The sequence below is a fragment of the Ptychodera flava genome, chromosome 3, assembly GCF_041260155.1.
Source record: "Ptychodera flava strain L36383 chromosome 3, AS_Pfla_20210202, whole genome shotgun sequence".
Lineage (NCBI taxonomy): Eukaryota > Metazoa > Hemichordata > Enteropneusta > Ptychoderidae > Ptychodera > Ptychodera flava.
Window position 1 is genome coordinate 11,656,492 of NC_091930.1, and position 10,253 is coordinate 11,666,744.

At 35.8% G+C, this 10,253-nt stretch overlaps 1 long non-coding RNA gene across 1 annotated transcript; it reads left to right on the plus strand.

Annotated features, from left to right (window-relative positions):
- Window positions 1–1,375: 1,375 nt before the first annotated feature.
- LOC139129559 (uncharacterized) lies at window positions 1,376–4,855 on the plus strand. The gene is made up of 3 exons (XR_011551612.1): window positions 1,376–1,732; window positions 3,070–3,143; window positions 4,641–4,855. It is a non-coding gene; the product is annotated as an uncharacterized lncRNA (long non-coding RNA).
- Window positions 4,856–10,253: the final 5,398 nt, after the last annotated feature.

Here is a 10,253-nt window from a genome sequence, read left to right on the forward strand (position 1 = left end):
AAGCCACACTAACCAAAATCTAATCAGTTCTTGCAAGTAGCATATCCCTTACCGAAATGACAAAGTGAAAACTAGCTTCTAGCATGCCAGATTCATAAACAGTTCATGATAGTTGGAAATCAATATGCCTAAAAGGTGTTTACAAATAGCTACTGAAGTGTTTAAGCCCAGGGACACTTCTGTTGGTGCTGTGTATACATATACCATACATGTTATTTTTTTGCATTCATGTTTGAAACGGGTAAGTCTGAGAGCGGATTTCAGGTCATGCACTGTTTACATGAGATAAATATGTTTAATATATGCATATTGCTGACTTAGTTTTTTTTTCTGAAGGGCAGTTTTATAAAATAAAGCACATCATATCTGTAGAAACCTGCATACCAAATATCATAGCTATCAGACTCGTAATTTTTGAGAAACCCTTTTTCGACGAAAAAATTGTAAAAAATTCCCCAAATTACAAAATTGTAGATTTCGTCATCGTTTGAAAGACTCATCACATTTTTATTATCCCCATTAACCCGCATACCAAATATCAAAGCTATAAGGCAAGTAGTTTTGGCGAAAACAATAGTTTGACCAAAGTTTGACCAAAATTAAATCACATAACATTGATAATTTTGAGTGGTAACAAAAAATGTCATCTTTGTTTGTAAACATTTATTGTTTAAATTTACGACACATATTATTCACGAGCACTGGACCAATAAGATCTTCATGTAGATTTGGTTTTTGTTTTCAACATCGAGTGACTTTTGAAAGCAGTTACTGTCAGAGTCGAAAATACCATGTGGTTAATTGTCAGCCCTACGACACAAACAAATTGAGTTTCAGTAGTGATATTCAGTCGTCGATAGAGCCACGGTCACTCTACGTTATAGCATGGAGGTAGAAAGAGGGGGCTTACTTCCGGGTTTACAAGAATGCCTCGCTGCAAAACTAAAGTTTGCTTAAATTATATTCCCTTAACGAAGAATTAGTTTCTAGTAGTCTTTAAAAGCATCTTGAGTAACTTTCACGAAATATTTCAAGGATGGACGCACGAAATACATTAGATTTGTACTTACTCTATGCTCATAGTACAGCTCTGCGCGATTGAATGAGTCTATCAATAGTATCAAGGGTACACAGCTGACTCCGTGTCAAAGGTAAGTCATGTGATGTCAGAGGTCATTAAATGAACACCTTAAAAACGCTTGTTTTTGTTCTAAACAAAGAATCGTAACCGTAATTGTCGTATAAATTGTGTGCACAGACATTTCAATTAGTTGCCAAAAAATCCCAGCGAATCGAATCTTCTGATTGCAAGTAAAATGGGGTCGACGCTTGGCTTCCGTTATGAACCAGAACGAGGCTTGATCAGTTTGAACGTCAATTTGACATCAACAGTCAATTTGAACTGTTCAAGGCTGCCACGTCGACAGCTTGCAGCTGCCGGTGTCAGCTCCGTTGCTGTGTAATCGCTGTCATTTTTACACAAGAAATCATGACTTTGGTGTGTTGTGAGAACGATTCAGACGTCAGAAAATGAGTTGAGTCTGTAAAATACCATTGTAGCGGATTCCTCTGCATGTCCTGGAAGACTGGCGATTCAATGGCGATTTGACTCTCGAGACGGCGTCACTGCATGAGTTTGTACCACCAGTGGTTGACACGAATTCAAATGTTGCCATGTAATGGCAGCAGAATGATGACAAAACCACCCTTGATGCCATCTACATTACTCAGGGTAAGTGTAGTTTTAGCCCTGCGGACAGGTTTGTGTGTTCCTGGCGTTATACAGCCACAGCCACAGCCCTGCAACGGTCTATGGAGATAACTGTGTTCTTGCAGCGAGATTCAAAATGGCGACCTCCATGGGCAAAGTGGTAAACAACCTGTCGAGTACGTTATGTTTCAGAAAACGAACGGCTTTGGACGTTAGGAGAAGTTCATCGCATCTTTTCTTGGGTCGGTTAGGAGGTAAAGGTAGGCAGGGAAAGGATTTTGCCCCGATAGAGCAGAATTTCGGCAAAAAAGACCGTGTTTTTGTTGCGGTCCGGATCAGCCCCAGTTATCTCCATAGACCATTGCAAGGCTAGGTGGAAGCCGTATAACGCCGAGAACACACAGACCTGTACGCAGGGCTACTGTTGCTCAATCATTTGTATTTCTGTGTTGTTATAAAATGCATTGGCAAAATTGAATTCAGTCAGACAGCCAAGCCAAGAATTGTGGTTAATTTTTCTATGGTTGTAACTTGGGGGCAATTTTTAGCGTTTTTGGTCAAAAAAATCATTTTGTTTTGAAAATTTATATTCACGATCCTTGGGTTGACCTCTGTCAGATTTATTAAAATTGTGGTGATATTTATTTATCTGTGTTTTTAGCAATTTCTCTTATTTTTTTCCTCTGCTGCCTGAATTCAATGCTTATCAAACAGGCTACTTTCTCAGTTGTCATCTGTCCATCTGTCGTCCGTCAACAATTGCCTTCTCCTCTGAAACCGTAAATCCGATTGCTTAGAAATTTGATAATTATTCACTTGGCATGACTTCACTGCTCATGCAGGCAAAGTCAATTCCAAAGCTGGCTATCACCACAGTAGAGGGGCTGTGCTATCACCATGTGTGTCGATCAAAGGCTGATGATAGGGGCAGAGTAGTTTTTGAAAGACAAGATATGACAGAATATTTCCTGAGAATTCATAAACTTAACAATAAATCAGGCTACAAAAATAACAAAATTGTAAATGGCCAATCATGCATTTACTTTTTCCCGTAAATTTTTATATTTGTTCTCAATTTATGAACATTATGAGCGGCAGCGAGAGCACAGATGATAGGTTTTTTTTTTGTAGACGAAATATTTCATTAGATCAAGCAGATTATTTCAGTATACTAATGTATAACTGGACAGATTTCATTTATCAACAGTAACAATAGTGATTACACGTGTGAAGGACATGTTTTCAAACAATGCACAGAACTTTTTAAGGATTCTGTGGGGAGCAGAATATAAACATCAAATGGCACTATTACTAATCATGTGTTTATAATAATGTACTTCACCTTTTTTCTTAAACAGAGCTTTGTTTCACAAAAGTAAACAACTATGAGCTGGATATCAAAGACTGACCCATAACCTTGAAGCATTAAATGGTAAGAAAATTCAACCTTAGGATTCCTAAATGAATAGTACTCTCAGTGAGTCTGTGCAACTCGAGCTTGGCTTAAAGAGGGAGTTTTCCAGGGTGATATTTACATATGTTCTCGCTTGAAGGTCAATTATTCCATTTATAACTTGCGCAGATTTTTACAAATAAGATAAACTCTGTGGCAGAAGTTGCATTATAGGGCTTCATCATGGGAAAAGCTGCCAAGATTGGTGCTTTCATCAGGTCATATGGCAGGGACCATCTTCCAATGGGTATGGCATTGTCAGTAACGCTGAGGCTTTGTGTATTTACATAACTATTGTGTATTTTTTTTATTTGAAATTGTGACTCACCCCAATATACGATTATTTTTAATTCTTTTGTTTATTATTTGTATATTGGGGTGAGTCACAACTTTTAACCCCCAAAATTGCATTTCTCTGGCTGCATCATTTGTATGACTGATCCTCATTACCAAAAAGTCAATTCCTAAGTTGGCGGCTTCTGTGCAAGTCCCTGCTGGGTCACTTTCATTTCATTTACCACATTTACTATGCAAATACTCACAGCCTTGCATGAATGTGAGAGAGTGGACAATGCCATACCAATCAGAAGATGCACCCTGCCATATCATTTGATGAAAGCGCCAAGCTTGGTCTATTTTTCTCATCATTCAAAATAAATTTAGTTGATGAAGCCCAAAAATGCAACTTCTGCCACTATTTTTATCCATTTTTGTAAAAATTATCAAGTTATAAATGGCAAAAATGGCAATTCTTGAATAAGTGACCAAAAACAAATATTAAAAATCTTCTTTGGTGAACTCGCCTTTAATACAAAACCTACCTTTTTCCTATGCTGCGTTCCAATTTGACTTGAGAACGTTCATGTACATATGCAATGAAGTGTACTCAATCAAATGAGTGGACGTTACATAGTAGACTGTGTATAATTTTAATTGAATTATACCAATAAACATTTACTTCGCTTGAACCTTTGCAAATCATACAATATTGACTCATGAAGTTTAAATGAGGTAATAACATACTTGGATAAAATGTTCAGGCATATATACATTAAGATCAAGTACAGATCAATTTTTATGGCAACGTTTCTGTCTTATTCCGTACATGAATAACTTTAAAGATTCATGACTTAATAAAGAGGGAAATCAACATTTTTTCCCGCGGGATAAATCATATGAAAAAATAAATTTTGTTTTATATGTCATTGATTCTACTGTCTATGGATATACTAGTTTGAAGGTATTTGCAATATGAAAAGATTTGTACTTGTACAACAAATCACATTGCATCATTCGCAAATTGAGGGTATATAATAGTTTCTTTATTTTCTGACTACATGCAAATTTCATTCTTCAATGTTTAATAGCTGTTGAAAGAGTCAAAATTGTCAGCTTTTAGCAATTCTAACATTTTACATATTTTTGTTATAAACTTAATAAGCTTATATCTTACTTGATGTTTTTTATTTTTTCCAGCTTATGCATAGGACAACCTCAAGATGACAGGTCAAGCAATAACTGAAACCATAACAGACAATCACAGCGTACACTTTTAAACAGAGCTCATGGTCATGGCAATATGAAGTTCTTGACTTTATGGACACTTGAACATTTTTTCAACTTAACAGTTTGATGTTGATTATGTTGATCAGCTTTTAAAGTCTGGTGGATTAAATTTAATTAATACCAAATTTTTCAGCTCTCGCATTATTTTTGTTTGTGCAGAAGAGTGTTCTGAAGTGGTAAGGTGATGGCAGTTTCTCAGCAGCACTGATAAAAAAGTTTCAAGTTGTTGGGGTGACTATAATTCAGAGTGCAGAAGGTAGGTTGATTTTATAAAGCACAGCATTAGGAAATCTACCCAGCAGAGAGGCAGCTAATTGCCAGGCCGAGTGGCAGCTTACCTGTTAATCTTTCCAGAAGAGATCCAGAAAATCTAATCCTGGGCTCTCCGGGAAAGATTTTCCAGGAGCTCTTGTGCCCTTAAGGGACCTTCATGGAAGAGGAGAGATTCTTGATTGCCAACATGTCAGAGATGTGTTGCGTTCATGTGACAAACATGTTGCATTGAACAGCACAGATTTTGGGTGTAGCTGCCTGGATTTCAAGCCATACATGCTTCTAACATGTATTGTTCATGTTTTCAATACATAACGGAAAGTTAAAATCAATATGGTCAGACACATGTTTTGAAACTGTAGGTAGCATGTATATGACACATGTTTCTTACAAGTAAGAAACACAATGTAAATGGGTGTCATTTCGGTAAGGGATGGTACCTGTGTGCCAAATCTGACTTGAATCTGTTCGGGCGTTTTTGAATAATCGTGTAAACAGACAGACAGACACACACACACTAACATACACACAAACACACGGACAGACAGACAGACATCGCTATGACATTAGCCCACGTGTAAACAGGAGAGCTAAAAATCAACCACAATGTAATAAAACAGCCAACCATTAATGTAACAACCCGGAACAACAAATGTAATAAACAAATTAACCATCAATGTAATGAACTCAACCATAAATGTATCTAACTTGTACATGTGATCATTTGTTTATCAATGCCGTAAATTAAATAAACTTTAATAAGACTAGTGTAATGTTATTGCATACTTTCCTGAAACTATGTTCCTTTCCGAAACACAGAGTGAGTACATTGAGAACATTTACAAAAAACGGCGAGATACCGATCAAACCGTGAAAGGAAGTGGAACAGCAGTTTTAGACACTAATGATGACATAACGGAAAAGTGTAACCAGATATAAACTGAAAATGCTCATGTGTTTCATTATATTGCAGTTATGTATAAATTTGAACCTTTGCCACATGTTTGCAACTTCATTGAAAGTGGTATGATCAACATAATGAATAATATTCAGCACAGATTAATTCTAAATCCAAGTATATATACCCAATCAGGAAAATTTATTTAAATATGCAAATTACGAATTGACTGAAATGATCTCGTTAAATATGCAAATTAGGAATTGGCTGAAGTAAAATGTTAAATGACTTTCAATAATGTCGTATCATATAGTATCTTTTAATGTAAAAGCAATTCGTCAACTTTGGTCTTGTCGTAGACAGTAGAGGGGGAAGATTGTCTAGTCAAGACTGATAAATATCCCTAATTAGGAAAGTTCGTTAAATATGCAAATTAGGAATTGGCTGAAGTAAAAAAGTTTAATGACTTCAATAATGTTGTTTTATAGTATCTTCAATATATGTTGCAAGATTCCTCAACCCTAATTAGTGAAGTTCATTTAGTATGTAAATAAGGAATTGGCTGAAGTGAAATTGCTTAATGATTTTCAATAATGTTATATCATAGTATCTTCGATGTACACAGCACGTTTCATCAACTTTGGTCAAGTCAATTCAGATATACATATCAAAGTATAAAGGTTTATTAAATATGCAAATAAGCATTGGCTAAAGTGAAAATGCTAAATGACTTTCAAATAATTATCAAACTTCATGAAATATGCAAATGAGCTATTTATTAATTGACACTACTCAATGCTTCTCAGTACAATTGGATATTTATCAGATCAACATCTTTAGCAAGTTCCATTAAATTTAATGCTGTGATTTTGGAGTAATATCACTAGTTAAAAAGTTAATCAAATATGCAAATAAACCTTTAATTTACACCACACAACTAAATGCTTTACATCACAATTAGATATCTGCCGGATGAGTATCTGCAGCAGATTTCATCACATTTGGTGTGGTTATTTTCGAGTTATGTGACAAATTACAAAACTTCGTAAAACATGCAAATGATCTATTTGTTAACTTGACATTGCAAAATGCTTCTTAGGACAATTAGATATTTATCAGATTAATATCTGTACCCGATTGCACTGACTTTGGTGCCGTAATTTTAGAGTTATATACCTAATTACAAAGTTCATTAAATATGCAAATGAACCCTTCATTAACTTTACACTACTAAATGCTTTATTAATATTAATCTTTATTCTTATACAATAGGCCTCCAGCCCAAATGTATACAAAAGTTATCAAAAATAGGTACATTTCGGAAGACACTGTTGTTATATATATATAAATAAGATGAGTACATCTATTCGATTGAAGTATTTACAGTCACATTGTTGGACATAGAATCTGGAAAAATCACAGATTGTACAGATTGTATGCTATCTCGCTTTTTCATTGCAAAAAATATAAACTTTGATAAATTATGATAACAGTGATATTCTGCATTTGAAACAGCAGAGTAAACTTATCAATAGATGGATGAGTGTAAATGTTACGTGGTAAATATTTGGCTCTGAGCTCTTTATATAATGGACAAATAAGGCAAAAATGATATTCATCTTCAATACTGTTTGTATCACAGAAACAACAAACTCTATCTGAACGACTTATTTTTAAATATTATTTTTAATATCTAAATGCTTTATACCACAGTTAGATATCACTCAGATCTGTATTTGCAGCAGATTTCATTACATCTGGTGCAGTTATATCGGAGTTATATGACTAATTACAAAACTTCATAAAATATGCAAATGAGCTATTTATTTACTTGACACTGCCTAATGCTTCTAAGTATAATTAGATATATATCAGATCAATATTTGCTGCATGTATCATCAAGTTTGGTGCAGGAATGTCAGAGTTATCTCACTAATAACAAAAGTTCATTACATAATTTATGCAAATGAGCAGATAATTGAAATGACACTCACAGTATCATGATAATGCTCTGAGATTGTCATCTGTGAAAGGTTCATGACATTTTGCGCAGTATTTCTTGATATATGTCTAAACTGTCATTACTGTCTCCATAGGGAAACCATTGTACGAAAAAAAAAACGATAGTGCATAACTTCATTAATATGCAAGCCACACTAACCAAAATCTAATCAGTTCTTGCTAGTAGCATATGGTACCTGTGTACCTAATCTGACTTGTATATCGGTTCTGGCGTTTTTGAGTTATCGTGTAAACAGACAGACAGACAGACAGACACACACACACACACAGACAGACAGAACAGACATCGCTATGACATTAGCCCATGTGTTCACACACGTGAGCTAAAAGTAGTCATCAGAGGCTGCTAGTATTTTACACATAAACTACTGATATCTATTGGTAATGGTGAAAAGTGTAATACAATTGATTGAGAATACTGAAAACGACAAAAACTAAGTGTTAAAAAACTTATCTGAGGTAAAGGCATAATGCTCTATATAAAGTGTTCGCAGTGAGAGGTAAATTTATTGCATCGTTCGAGCTTATTATGGACTCCCTAGAATATCGTCTATCAGCACATCAACACAAGTTCGGGAAATTTTTAGTCATAATCAGAAACGATCGTAAAACTTCGGGATGTGAAAATTACGCTCGGGTAATGACATGTTTTTATCGATAAATCTCGCGATCCGCGTGCAAATATCGTCAAATATCGATCGTTAGCATTAATGTGTTTAAAACGTGTTACCAAGTGGGAGTGCCACTTTAAATGCTCGTAAAAAGACAATCAGTTAAAAAGTGTTTTGTGTTTATTAGATTGCATTATCAAATAAATTTGTCACAAAGATACCCATTTATAGAGTAAATTAGGCCGACCAGCGGGAGATACAATACTTGTTAAAAGGCAGAGAATAAAGACTGCTATACTAAAACCAAATAAGTAAATACTGACCGACCAGCGGAAAATAAAACACTTGCAAATCACAGAGACTAAAACACATAGATGTTTCGGGTACAACCCTCTGTCAGTACTGAAAAACTCAAAGGAGAACGTGAGGACAAGAATTAAAAAACAATCACACAAGACAGAACGATCGAACGCGTTAAAATATGCATTCATACCGGCTGGTGCCAGAGTGCCAAGTTTAAAAATAGTGGCCTGTTCGAGTTTATTGCAGGTTGAGTCGGCGGTGGAAATAATAGAAGACATTGTCATGTCAGACCGACCACGGAGGGGTGGTGTACAGAAATGTTTAGCCACCGGGTATGCAAGCTTGTTGTCGGTCACGGTGCGAAGGTTTTCAGCAAAGCAATCGCCTAGGCGACGCTTTGTTTCGCCAATATATAACATGCTGCAGCCTTTGCATTTGATGCAGTAAATGATATTAGCCGACGTACATGTGAACACGCCGGAAACATTGACTCTACCACGCGGGCATTGAATGACATTGGTGGTAAGATTATGCGGGCAGGCATTACATACTCGACGGCCACATTATGACGTGCCAGTTGCGCAGTGACGATTAGGCAAAGTGGACCGTACGAGCCGGTCTTTGATATTCGAGTCACGTCGAAATGCCATAATAGGAGGTGCCGAAACAAATATGCTGTGTATAAGGGGAGTTAGTTAAGATAGAAAAATCCTTCAAGATGATTTTTTCAGATTCTATGGTTGAAAGGATGGTATGTTAACACAAGTGGAATGCGGTCACATTGAGAGCAGGTGGTTGACATTAATGCATCCTCCTGCGTTAGTGGTTCGACTCGCTGTTTAGCTTTGTCCACTACAGAGCGGGGATAACACGGAGCCGAAAACCAGTGCTAATAGTGTCTACCTGCTGCTCAAAGTCTTTTCGATCAGAGCAAATGCGGCGAGCGCGTAGAAACTGTGAAAATGGAATGGATTCATTGCACCGATGGGGATGGGATGAGCTGAATAGAACGTATGCATAAGAGTCTGTGGATGTATAATGTTTGGAGGTAGACAGCGAGTCCCAATTGATTGACACTGATGTGTCAAGAAATGCGACCGATGTATCTGCAACAAACACAATTTGAACTATTTTGTGATTATAAGATGAACAGTAAAGACACAGAATATGCTCTCTAACTGAGGGTTTACTCAAAGCATTTAGTAATTATCGATTTTTCTAATGAAAATATCAAAACTTTAATTATCGAATTAAATATTAAAAGTAGTATAAAAAATTGTAGTATTTAAAGCCATCTGCTTTTCAAAAATTATAAATTTATCCTTTTTGACAATTTTTAAGGATATTTCATCTCATTGATACAAATGCTTGAAAGTGTCAACATTAAAGGTCAAAACTTGATGCTTGCTGAATTGT